The following is a 14,575-nucleotide window of genomic DNA, read 5'->3' as shown; positions in this document are numbered from 1 at the left end:
AGTTTACTTAGCAAATCATGAAATAAAGCCTAACCTTTACACAAGATTAATGATTATGACACACATGCATACCTCTATGTCTAATAACTATGCAAATGAGTTGAGATTAATGCAAGCCCTCAAATGTGTTAGTCGCCATTGTTTTGGTCTATGTGAAAACTCATTTTTGTTCGGCCCAGAAAAACCCAAAACTTTTTAAATAAAATAATAATAATAGAATTCTGAAGATGGTTTTCTAAAAATAGTAAAACTAATCAATATTATTAAGGTTCCTAAATCTAAGTGATTAGGTTAACCATAATTTAAAATAATAAAAATAAACAGGTTGTGTTAAGGTTCCTATGTCTAAGTGATTAGGTTAACCAAAATTCAAATCTAAAACTGACTTTATTTTATTTATTTTAGTATTTTCGAAATTATAATATTAAATTAATAAATATAATTAAAACTATTTTTATGGTTTTTATAATTATTTTCAGATTTATTAAAGTAATTAAATAAAAATTCGAAGTATATTCTTTAAACAAACTTTAATTTGAAATTTTAAAGATAAGAAATAATATTAAAATATGTGAGTCAATCTGTGTTGTTGGGACTTCTAAAATTAAGTAGTTAGATGATAGTTTAGTTAACTTAATTTTAGAAATTAAGTGGTTAATTTTTTTTTATAAATAAAGCTTAGTTTAAACAAAAAAACTACAGTGGAGACACAAAAAACAATGTACAATAACACTAAAAAGGTGTTGGCACGGTGGGAGAAAGTGCATAGCCAACAAGATCTAGTGTAGACAGACACATCTTGTTTCGGTACTCTCCTTCCCTGGCTGAATCACAACAGCCAGATCTACATATTTTCCTTGCCTTGGCGTTGACTTTCTAGTCCTCCAATCGTAGCAGAAACATATCCCCAGTCTAGGTGCAACATGCCACATTTGATCACTACACTAGTGTGAACGCAGGATCACACAGACAAGACCACAGTTAAACCTGTGCACCCTTCAACTCAGACCATCAGACTGCGCCACATGTCCCTGCACATAAGCTTACAAGTCTCGACCAATAATGTGTAGATTTTATTTTTAGTGCAATCAGGTATCCATTTTCTCTATTTTGTTCTCTCTTTTTTCTTCATTTAGTTTACCAGTTCAATAATATTTAACACATGAAAAAATAATTTTTTTGGTAAATAGTTCATAAATAATTTCATTAGTTATTTTGTACAATAATGCAACATTGACGTGAATAAAATTAACATTACAATTCTACTTTTTATGAAATAAATAACTAATAACAAAATAATCATTTTACATAGCAAACATTAACAAACCTTTTCTAACAAATGAGATAATTTTTTTTATCACATTTCTAAAAATGTAAATAATAAAATTAGTTATTTTAAAAATACATTTTACCTGAAAACTTTTATAATAATGAAATAATTTTAGGAATTAATCAAAGATGGAGAAAATATCATCTTGGAGGCTTCTTTTTTCTCAACTCATCTTTGAAAGATCGCACTACGCTGCTTCTTTTCACTCGATTAATTCCCAAAATCCCAAAATAAACCATTTTTCAATTAAATTAACAACTAATTAAAACACTTTTTCACTAATAAATAAATATCAAAATAAATACTTTTCACAAGAAATAAAATTTGCCAATCACACAAAGGATGAGGGATGGTCGCCCTGGAGGCTTCTTTCTTCTCAACTCATCTTTAGGATGGTCGCGCTATGCCGCTTCTATCCTTAATTTAAATACCCAACCAACAAACATATTTATACTAAAGCACGTAAGTCTTGATTCCCTTAATATGGATACGTAGGACCAATGTACATCTTGTCATGCATAACTAAAAAATAAATAAAAGTTTTCCTCATTTTAATTAATTAATTAACCAGATAATTTAATAATAAATAATAATAATAATAATAAAGTCGTATATTTTAGTGAAGGGTACCGCTTAAGACGGGCAGGTAGGATGTTAATACATTTCCTACCTTGTAACTGACTCCCGAACTTGGATATCAAAAATCCAAAAGCCCAAAGTAATTGGACTTAAAAGATTTTTCTACATTTTTAACTGTAAAATGTTGTGACGACTCTAATAAGGTCGTTCAGCCGAAATTCGGGGCGCGATAGTCTATACTAACACTTTACCCAAATTAGATATATATCTAGTAACTAACTTGATAAAATTACAATTTATGAACCATCAAATGTGTCTCTATATCTTGTAACACACCATCAAGTTTAAGAGTTTTCAATGCAAATATGAATATATGCATAACAAACATATACGCGAAGACATTCGTTTTGACAATTAAACATACAACTGTGTCTAGCTTTATGCATAAATGATGAATTACTTGCTTAAGAATATCGAATCAGGATTTCGTCTCAAGATTCTTTTCATAAAATCAGACTATGCATTTTGTCAAACACTTATTAAGCATTAAGAATACAGCAAGAGAAATTCATAAAAATCATACAATTTTCATTCATAAATTTGAATTACAAAATATATCAATGAATACATAAAACGTCCTAGCTAAGAAGCAATCTAATTACATAACTTCGATAAAAATGGAACTCAGAAATTGAGGTCATGGAGATTTGTCATTTTCTCCATGAATATCAATTTTACTCATTATTCTTACTTCCTAGCCTTTACATCCTAAATTCAACCTACATAAGTTACACACTAAGGAAACTAGAAACCATACTAAAGTTAGAGCAAAAAACGGTTCATAACTCTCTAGGTGAATTCTAAGATAAAAATATAAAAAAAAAGTATATATTTCTAAGTCTCCATATACTCTTTTTATATTCGTGAGTCTGGGCCTCTACGCTCAGCGCAGCAACGATGCGCTAAGCGCTCCTTCATTTATTTCAGACTCTTCGCATATCTTCATCCACGCTTAGTGTGGCTTCCCATGCTCAGCGCCATTGTGTTGAGCTCAGCTCCTATGCTGAGCGCAATGGAGCTGGTTTGTAGCTTTTCCATGCTTAGCCTAATTTGGCTCATTCTTGGTCCTGTTGGAAAGTAAGTCTCACATCGCCTACCTCATTATCTCGGTAATGGTTTAAATACATGTTGGGCTACTCCTCTCATTGCCAATTGGTTTTGAGATGGAACCTTAACAGGCCCAATTCATCCTTTTTCAATCTGAAACATATAGAGAGACTTGGAAAATGAGATTAGTATAATTTATTATCAAAATATTAACTATGTTTAGGTAAACTAAGTATTTAGAATCATAAAGTGCTAAATTAACCTTATGAACTAAGGTAATTTTGGCACTTAATAATTTAAATTGGGTTTTAATTGGTTGTTTGATTACACTACTTTTAACTAATTGATTACAATATTTAGATTAAAGATATTGGAGCTGAACTTTATTATTCACTATCAATACACACTTGATTCAACAATACTAATTCATCTATATATGATTCTTTCACAATAAGAGATCTCAACAGAACTAAAAACTAATGTATTAGTCAAATTAGTAGCTCATGAATTAATGCTTTATGTATAGTAACTCTACTCATAAAATAAAGAACTATGATTTCACAAAACACATATCTATGTCTAACAACTATGCTTGTCATATTGAGTTTTAATGCCACAACTATGCTTATTAAAATAACTTCATGTCTAGTAACTACAATAATAAGATGAAGATTTATGAATTGTTAACAAATCTCAATATCTAGCAACTATTTTAACAATGCAAATTTGAGAGTTAGTAATAACTGAATTTACTCTTTGTCTAGAAACTAAAATAACAACATATATGATTTGTCTAGTTGATATAAATCTATATCTAGCAATTATATCCATATGCTGAATTGATAAAATCAGAAATATAATAAGGATTAACTTCTCCATGCATTTATAATCACAAAATCATACATAAAGGTGTCCATCTTTAAAGTAAGCATTAACCATAAAACCAAATCATAAGAATCAAAGTAAAGTGAAATAGTACAAGTATGAATCAAAGTGTATACATCAAGGTCATACTACATTCAATCTCAAAAAAGACAAAGAGATGACAACGGGCATACTACTCTAATTATGAGTAGCTAAATGTCTCAATAAAATATGTAAAATATGTAAACAAAAGACAAAGAGAAATTACATGCATAAGATGAGGAATTACCATTCCAATGGGTATGCATTAGCTCCTCGAACCTAGGGATGACAACGGACATGGACGGGCACGGGTAGTAGCATTACCCATACCATTTCAAAATAAGATAGCATTACCTATACCTGCCCGCACCCGTACGGGTACCCATTTATGGGTATTCGCGGGTATTTATGGATACCCGCGAGTTTCCTATATTATAAATGAATTCTTAATTTTTTACTTCTATTATGTTTCAAATGAGACGAAACTTAATTATTTTTGTACCTTTTGATTGAATATTTGGCAAAAATGCTAAATTTATTGGTGTTTTCTATTTGTGTGATATTTGTTCTCATTTCCTTAACAAAAGTATATATTTTCTTTGTAAAACATGTGTGTTTCTACACATGCATGTAATAATATTTGTAGGGTGTTTAACCACCAAACTCAATAAAATATGTAAACAAAGTAAAAGGAAAAATGTACATAGTGTAATGAATATTAAAATAATGTACTTTTTATTTTAATTAAATATAATATATTAATCATATAAATAACGGGTACCTGTGGGCACGGGTACTATAATGTCCGTATCCGCTCGTATGTACTACGAGTATTTGTAAAAACTCGTTTATAATATCTGCGGGTACCCGTTTGTGACCTATACCCGTACGAGTTTTATCCGCGGGTATGAATTTTTTTGCCATCCCTACTCGAACCTTTCCTCCTTGCTTATACGCCTTAAAGTAGTCTACCAACTAAGAAAATATTGAAGAGAAACTAATATGCTCCAATTTTTGTCTAACATGTCCAACTTGATCCCCTTTTAAAGAGTCTGAAACATGTCATTTTTGCCCAACGAAATCAGACTAATATGCTCTAACGTTTGTCTAACATGTCCAACTTGTTCCTCTTTTAAACAGTCCAAAACATGTCATTTTTGCTCAGCTCAATGATTTCGTTGGGCGCAATACTTTGTTTGACCAAGCATCAACCATTTAGCTAGCCAAGCTGCACTGGGCGTAAATCCTATGTTGTGCGAAATTGTCCAATTTCGCCTAACTTAGGCTTTTCGCTTGGCGAATTTGTGACGGTGGTTATGCCAAAATTCGCCGCGTATTTCTTCTAACGTAGGAATTGTGCTGGACGAGAGTTTCTGGATCTTTCTATCAATTAGGTGTGACTTTTGTGTTGGGCCTGAATTATTCTTGTCCAGAAACTCAATTTTTTACAATAATTCTTCTGATTATATGAAAGTGGCATGTGTCACTTTTTTATTTTTTTATATACCAAAAAAGTGACACATGCCACTTTTTAAGGTTAAGATGACATAACGTTTTTCTTCAATGAGTAAATTCATTTTATTTAGGGTAATTCCATGTCTTTCTAATAAATTAAATCAACTTAGATCCTTTGAAAAATGAATATCTTACTTTCAACTCATATATTTGAAGTGACACATGCTACTTTTTTTTATTACTACTTAGATTTTTAGATGGATTTGTTTGATAGGAAATGCCATTTTTCTAGTTATATTCCTTTAACAAATTTTAAAGATTAATTGTCACTCCACATTGGTGATTACGATAAAATTCTCACCTAAAGTAATGTCTTCCTAATTCAAATCCTTTTCTCAAGATAAAATTTTCTAGGACACAATTAATCCACTCCCACCATATCCAATCATTTTGGGTCATTCTAGTTATGTTCTAAAAAGTGCATCTCCTCTGATAAATCTTTTATGGAATCTACTCTATATATTTGATGAGTGTAGAACACTCAATCAATTCATAATGCCCCTTTCGGTTTCGGAGCTATTGGATAATGTACTATAATAAAACTCTATTTGAGGCTCCTTATGCTACCTATGATGTTCAATCTGAAATCAAAAGTGGTTCCGAGCAATGCACTTTGTTAAGTACAATTCTTAATCGTCTCAACCTGCCACACTTGAAGGGAAAAATTATGTCTAATGAAAAATTGTTTTGAGAAACTTATTAGTTATTGTTATAACTAAAATGGAACAATTTTGTCCAGAGTAAGAAATTTCACGTACATCGGGAGTACCTATTTAAGATTCATCTTGTCCAGTGTCCCTTTTCCATTTTTTCAATATACTTGCTTAAGCCAGGTAAAGAATATGAGAAAAATGTTTTAATTATACGTAATGCAAAAAAGTGAATAATATATTAACTGCGTATAAATTTTTATACCAACAGTATATACATATTACACTCTAAAGTGTTAACAATTTTCTTAATGCATTTTGGGTGGAAGTTAAGATGTTAAAAAGTGGTTCTGCGTGGAAAATTAAATGTTTTATATTTTAAGAGATAGTGGATTTAATTTTTGAATATTTATTTCTTTTTTTTACTCTTATACTCAACTCTGAGGGATGAGGTTTAGCTAACCCAAATAAAATTTGCTACTTTGCTAGTTGGTGGAGCTATTTTATGACAAAGGTGTTACTGGTACTGAATGTATATGATTAAAATATGTGGCAAAAATTTATTTTAACAATTATGATTACATGTTATTTTTTATTAAAAAAATTTCATCCTCATATTCCAGTAGGAGAGGAGTTAACTCAATTCTTAGCAATAAATTATAAGTTGTTACGAGGCATTCAATCATGGATAGAATTGCGTCAACTCCCGCAAATTATGGATTAATCTATATTGAAAAAGTTAAATAGTATTTTGTAACAACAATTTCGTATAGTTCTATGTTCAAGAAAAAGAACTAATAAAGTATTATTAAATAATATAAAGCTTCGTTGGATTTTTAGATAGACCAAAAAATTAAAGTTTGATTCCAATAAATGATATTTATTAAGAGAGTCAAACATACACCTAAAAATAAATTAGTTCTTTACCCATAGATTTAAGAATTATGTTGATAATATCCCAAAAAAATATTCAACTTAAAAAGAAGGAATTTAGAGTTGGAAACAAATATGTTTAGATACTAAAACATGGACTATGGTAATAAGATCACCACTAACTCTAAATATTTTTAAATTATGGATAGGAGAACGAAAGAAGATAATGTGAGACTTAATGAATGTCTTTTGGCCAGTAATAATGGGAGAAAACTATTCTAATTCTACTGCCATATTAATCTTTTATATCAAAATCATTAATAATGATAAATAGTTTAATGTATATTTAAATAATCCCTAACGGAACGAGTACTGTTTTTATAATGCACAATTTTCTTGAAGAATTTAGAGAAATTGTGTATGATAAAGAAACTACATGTTTTACTATTATATATACTTCATGCATACAAGTTCCGCTTTCTTTACTCTATTAATGATTTGAGAAGATGTATGGAGAAAGTAAAGTAGAGTGTTGTTTTCCTTCAATTGTAAACTTTAATTTTAAACCTAACTTGCTCCACCTTTTAAATTTAGCAATCTTTCTTATGTTTATCGATGTCGCTATAAATATACAAACATCAAAGTTGATAATCTTCTTTTTAAATAGAAGAAAGTAATAAGAAAAAGAATTGTGAGGTTTCTCTCTCTAAACTAAGAGTGTTATCCGATTGGCATTTGAAAATTGGTTTCTTTCAGAATATAAAAATAATCTAAATGAGTATTGTTTTTATAAATAAAATGTCTTCCATGCATCTAACGTCATACATAAAAAATTATTAATTATATTAAACCGTCGACGTAGGAACTAGGAAGTTATTATAGTACAAATAATAACATTACTGAATTAAAATAAGGCAGTTATCATATCTAGTCAACGTATACCTTATTTGAGTTTAATATAGTGTTTTTTTATAATCAATATAATCTTTCACTGAATAAAATAACTAATTTTTTTGTATTATGTGTTATGTTTTGTATGTGTCGTTTTTATAAATTAAACATTTGACATTTATTCTAATACTATATATAGATCTAGTAAAAACCTTCTATCCCCTAACAACTTTCTAATTGGTTTATTGAACTATATTTGAGACAACTTTTCAGATGTTGAGTGGGGAATAAGTCGATAGCCAGTGTGGTACACATTTTAGAGAGTTTATTAAGATGAATAAAATTGTTTTCATAATGGATCACGCTAGCTAGCACTTGTATCCAAATATTTGGAGAAAAATACAGATTTTATTTTACTTACATAACTCCATATTAATGGTACTTCAGTTATTTTATTTTATTTTGTTTTTAAAATATTGTATTTTATCTTCTCATATTTGGCTCCGCGCCTTAATTACTCAACTTTTCTCCTTTAATACTATTCATCTCCTTCCTGAAACACGTAGCCGGCGGTAAGTATTTTTAGCTTGGGAAGACACTTTTTTGTGTAAAAGGTGTTTTTGCTTGATAGTGCTCACTACTTGGAGGGATGATGTATAGCTTCCATAAACTTCTACATCAAATAGATGTGATTACACTATGATAAGGCCTTCATTTTAAAGAATAAGGATTATCATATTAATATAGAGATAATTACTCGTGTTTTCAATAAAACAAGTATTATTATATTATGTATAAAAAGTTAAAAATATTTTATCATATTATTGTTTTCTTTGATTTTTACTCCATTTTAAAATACTTTTTCCTAGACACTCATTATCTTTACAAACAGTGACAAACTTTTAATAAAATGGTTTAAAACTAAAGATGCTAACTTATTTTGAAAAGCAAAACGAAGAAATATTAAATGAATGTTTTCTTAGAAATGGTGTCTTCATCTAAACAAGAACTCTGATTGTTGAAGGAGATGAGGAGAAAGAAGGATGATACACAATAGAATAAAATGCCTCTTATATTGATTGAGAAAAACGAATGGTAATTACATTACATTGATCACAAAACAGTGTTGCTATTTATAGCAGAGAAGAATAACAAACTACAAAGGAATGACTAATCCTAACAAACTACTTAACTAACTTAACTAGAAAAGAAAGAATACAAGAACATATACATTACAAACATAATCAGTAATGGTATTATACATAATGGCAACACTTGATCTTTAAGCAAATATAATGTTATCATTGTGTATGCTTAATTCTTCAATTGATGCACAATGATCATCACAGCTTAACATAGCAGGAACTTGTTGGATTGTATTAATAGGAATGCAAGGTATGCATTGAACTAAAGCCAAGGATGCCACTGCTTCTTTATCAGCAACTTCCTTATTCATATCAGCAACACTTTTACCAGCTACAACCTTATGATCAAACCTGCCATGATCAGAAACACTATAGTGAGAATTTGTCAAGTTTAACATCCCCTACAAGCTGGAATGTGTATGTTACACATTCCAAGCTTGGATGCATTATTGGTAAAAATCCTAGGGGGTTGTGCCTTAGTGAAAATATCAACAATTTGTTGATTGCTAGGAATAGGCAGAAGATGCACCACTCCTTCCATTACTTTTTCTCTAATAGTATGACAATCTATTTCAATGTGCTTAGCCCTTTCATGAAAAACAGGATTAGCAGCTATGTGTAATGCAGATTGATTGTCATAGTATAAAACCACAGGATTAACATAATTCAATCTTAAATCATCAAAGAGATATTTTAACCATTGAGCCTCACAACCTGTTAAGGCTAATGCTCTATACTCTGCCTCAGCAGAGGATCTAGAAACGGTTCTTTGTCTCTTGCTTTTCCAAGAAATCAATGATTCCCCAAGGAAAAAACAGAAACCAGTGACTGATCTTCTTGTATCAATACAAGAAGCCCAGTCAGAATCACTAAAACCTTTTAAGGTTATATCATTTTTTGATGGAAAGAAAAGCCCTTTTCCAGGAGAACCTTTTATGTATTTCAATACCCTTAAAGCAGCTTTAAAGTGATCAGTGGTTGGAGCAGCCAAGAATTGACTTAAATGACCAACAGAAAAAGATATATCTGGCCTGGTATGAGTCAAGTAGACCAACCTACCAATCAATCTTCTATAAGAAGTTGCATCAGAATAAAGTTTACCAGATTTGCTATGGAGCTTGGCATTGCTGTCCATAGGACTAGAGCATGGCTTACATCCCAACAATCCTGAGTCCTGCAATAAATCCAGAGCATATTTCCTCTGGCACAAATTTATACCTTCTTTATTTCTAGCAACTTCAATGCCAAGAAAGTACTTAAGAGTACCTAAGTCTTTGATGCTGAATTTCTTATCTAGCAGTGATTTGATGAATTGTATCTCATCTAGATCATTACCTGTAATCACAAGATCATCTACATATACAAGAATAAGAGTGTAGCTACATTTGTTGATTTTAGTAAAAAGAGAGTAATTTGCCTTTGATTTGGTGTAGCCAGATTGGATCAATACAACACTTAATTTGGCATTCCATTGTCTACTAGCTTGTTTCAATCCATAAAGGGATTTTTCTAATTTGCAAACAAGGTTCTTATTTGGAATGTCAAGGCCAGGTGGAGGTTTCATATAAACTTCTTCAATTAAATCTCCATGTAGGAAGGCTGTATTAACATCTAGTTGGTGTAGATGCCATCCTTTTATAGAAGCAATGGCTAGAATAACTCTAATGGTAGTAATCTTGATAACAGGGCTAAAGGTGTCCAAATAATCAATCCCTGCTGTTTGGTTATAACCTTTTGCCACAAGTCTTGCCTTGTGTCTTTCCACACTCCCATCTGCATGGTGTTTCACTTTGAAAACCCGTTTGCAGCCTATGGCCCTTTTGTCCTCAGGTAGGTTGGTAAGAGTCCATGTGTTATTTTTCTCGAGGGCATTCAATTCAGTTTGGATGGCATCAATCCAGTGTTGATACTGGATGGCCTCATTGTAAGTTTCAGGTTCTATATTGGTGGTAACTCCAAGAGTGTAAATCTTGTGTTTGGAGGACAGTTTCTCATAAGACAGAACTTGAGACAGGGGATATTTAATGTTTCTATCATCCTTGTAGATGTTATTGGCTCCTAAGGAACAATGATAGTCTTTAAGGTAGGCAGGAACACTTCTCTCCCTGGTGGATTTTCTTATACCTCCATGAGTATTATTGTTAAAATCAAATGATCCATCATGTTGATTCATATCAGAATATTCTTGATTTAATTCAGATAATTCTGGTTGGTTATGTTCAACAATATCAGGCATACTGTTACTGATATTGGGATTGTTCTCATGATCAAATGTGTAATCTAAATAGTGATCTTGGACACTAAAGGAAGAAGTAGGAAGGGAGATGTTTGAACCATTATTAGTGAGCTCCTCACTATTGGCAAAAGGAAACACATTTTTATAGAAGTTGACATTTCTTGACACAAAAGTTTCTTTGTTTAGACAGTCAAACAATACAAATCCCTTCACACCATTTTTGTATCCAAGAAACACACACTTCCTAGCTCTAGGATCAAGTTTCTTTCTATCATTAGTTAGAGTAGAAGCAAAACATAGGCAACCAAAAATTTTCAGATTTAACAGATTAGGTTCATGGTTGTAAACAATTTGATAAGGGGATTTATTGCCAAGAGAAGCAGAGGGTTGTCTATTGATTAAGTAGACAGCATGAGCTGCTCCATAATTCCAGAAGCATTTAGGAAGAGTAGATTGGTGCATTAAGGCTCTAGTGACCCCTAAGATGTGTTGATGTTTCCTCTCAACAATTCCATTTTGTTGAGGGGTTTCAACACAACTAGTTTGATGAATGATGCCCTTAGTGCTATAGAACTCAACCATTTTGAATTCAGGCCCGTTATCTGATCTAATGTGCTTAACTTTGGTTTCAAATTGTGTTTCAATCATACTTATAAAGGATTTGACTAGCATGGATGTTTCAGATTTAGCCTTCATGAAAAATAACCAAGTATGTCTTGACTTATCATCAACAATGGTAAGAAAGTATCTATGTCCTAATATTGAAGGAATGGATAGAGGACCCCAAATATCAATGTGAATTAAGTCAAAAACATATTTTGCTTTAGTTATACTGTCTTGAAAGGATAATTTTCTTTGCTTGGCATAATGGCAAACATCACAAGGTATATTATTGTCCCTAACTTGAATGAAAGGAAACATTTTATTCAAAACAGAAACCTTAGAATTTGAGGGGTGGCCTAATCTTCTATGCCATATTTCCTTTTCATTAAGATCATTAGTTCTAAGATTCTCTACATTGTTGATACACCTACTAAAACAGAAAGCCAAACTTCTAGAATTAATGATGTAAAGACCTCTTTTAGCCTCAGTTGCACCAATCATCCTCAATGTGGACTCCTCCTGCATCACACATTTGGAGTTGGTGAAGGTTAGCTTGCAGTTCAAGGCAGAGGTTAGTCTAGAAATGGAAATGAGATTGAAGGTGAAGTTGGGAAGGTACAGAACATTGCTAAGGCACAAATCCTTTGAAAAATAATGGTCCCAACAATGTTACTTATAACCTCATTTCCATTAGGTAGTCTGATTTGTATAGGGTCAATTTGTCTATAGGTTTGAAATTCAGATAGGGAAAAACAAACTGATCAGTTGCCCTAGAATCAAGGACCCATTCCCTTGATTTCATAGAGTAATTAATGGATTTAGAATTACCTGAGCTTGAGGATTCCATACCAGTTATCTGGTTAGTCAATTGATTAACGTGGTGATCCTCCTCATGGTGGTTGGATGGTTCTTTGATCATTGCCAATATAGCTTTTTGCTGATCTACTGTGAAACATCCAAAGCTGTCTTTGTTCATTGGATCTTCATCTTCATTATTGCTAGTGACATTGTTCATATTCCCATTTCTCTTATAATGGGGAGGGAACCCATGTTTCTTGTAACACACATCAATTGTGTGCCCAACTTTGTTACAAAAGGAGCATATCTTAGTATTGAATGCTCCTCTTCCTCTGCCACCACCAGTGTTGGCAGTGTTATATCCTCTTCCAGAGCCTGCAGTAGTTGATCCATTGAAACCTCTTCCCTTGAATCTTGTTTTAGTTGATGAATCTGTTGATGTGCTAGCAAGAATCTTGATTTCATCTGATATTCCACTAATCCCCATTATTTGTCTTTCTTGCTGGATGAGGAGAGAAAATGCTTTATTCAAAGAAGGCAATGGATCCATCAACATAATTTGTGACCTCACAGCTGAGTATTGTTCATTAAGTCCTTTAAGAAACCTGATGACATGATCATTCTCTCTATAGCCTCGGATGATTTTTATGAATTCTTTATTGCACTGATTTGGGCAAGGGCATCCAGGTATTGGTTTGAATTCATCTAATTCCTCCCATAGTCCTTTCAATTGAGTGAAGTATACACTTATAGATTGGTTTCCCTGCTTTGCTGCATACATTTCTTCCTGAAGATCACAAATTCTGAACACATCTCCCTGATAGTATCTTTCCTTTAGGTCTTGCCATACCTCTAGTGAAGTTTCCATCCAGAGCACACTTTATAGGATGGATTGGTGAATTGAGTGGTTGATCCATGAAAGGACTAAAGTATTGCATCTATCCCATGCACAAAAGAATGGATCATTCTTCTCTGGTTTAGGTAAGGATCCGTTTATGAATTGGATCTTGTTCTTGGTTTTCAAAGCCATCATCATGCTTTTAGACCAAGAGTGATAATTGATACCTGTGAGTGGTGGAGACACAAGAGCAGCTCCAGGATTTTCATTTGGATTCATGTAGTATGGGCTAGATGGGTCATTGACAGGGTTAATTGTGGTAATGGCACTGTCCATTGTTTAATGCTTGTGAGAAAGAAGATTACACGTTTATGTAAAGGAAGAATGAGGGAAAGACAAGAATGAGAAGATTTAAGCGAAGGCGCAGCAGGGCATCAATAGATGCTCTGATACCATCTTAGAAATGGTGTCTTCATCTAAACAAGAGCTTTGATTGTTGAAGGAGATGAGGAGAAAGAAGGATGATACACAATAGAATAAAATGCCTCTTATATTGATTGAGAAAAACGAATGGTAATTACATTACATTGATCACAAAACAGTGCTGCTATTTATAGCAGAGAAGAATAACAAACTACAAAGGAATGACTAATCCTAACAAACTACTTAACTAGAAAAGAAAGAATACAAGAACATATACATTACAAACATAATCAGTAATGGTATTATACATAATGGCAACACTTGATCTTTAAGCAAATGATAATAAGGCATGGTTTGGATATGATGACTGAGAAGACATCCCCAACCAGTATAAGAATGAAGATCAGTAACCATGTGAATTGATGGTTGTATAATGTCATCATTGTGTATGCTTAATTCTTCAATTGATGCACAATGATCATCACAGCTTAACATAGCAGGAACTTGTTGGATTGTATTAATAGGAATGCAAGGTATGCATTGAACTAAAGCCAGGGATGCCACTGCTTCTTTATCAGCAACTTCCTTATTCATATCAGCAACACTTTTACCAGCTACAACCTTATGATCAAACCTGCCATGATCAGAAACACTATAGTGAGAATTTGTCAAGTTTAACAT

This window comes from Lupinus angustifolius, chromosome LG16, assembly GCF_001865875.1.
Source record: "Lupinus angustifolius cultivar Tanjil chromosome LG16, LupAngTanjil_v1.0, whole genome shotgun sequence".
Lineage (NCBI taxonomy): Eukaryota > Viridiplantae > Streptophyta > Magnoliopsida > Fabales > Fabaceae > Lupinus > Lupinus angustifolius.
Note: the sequence above shows the minus strand (reverse complement) of the source record.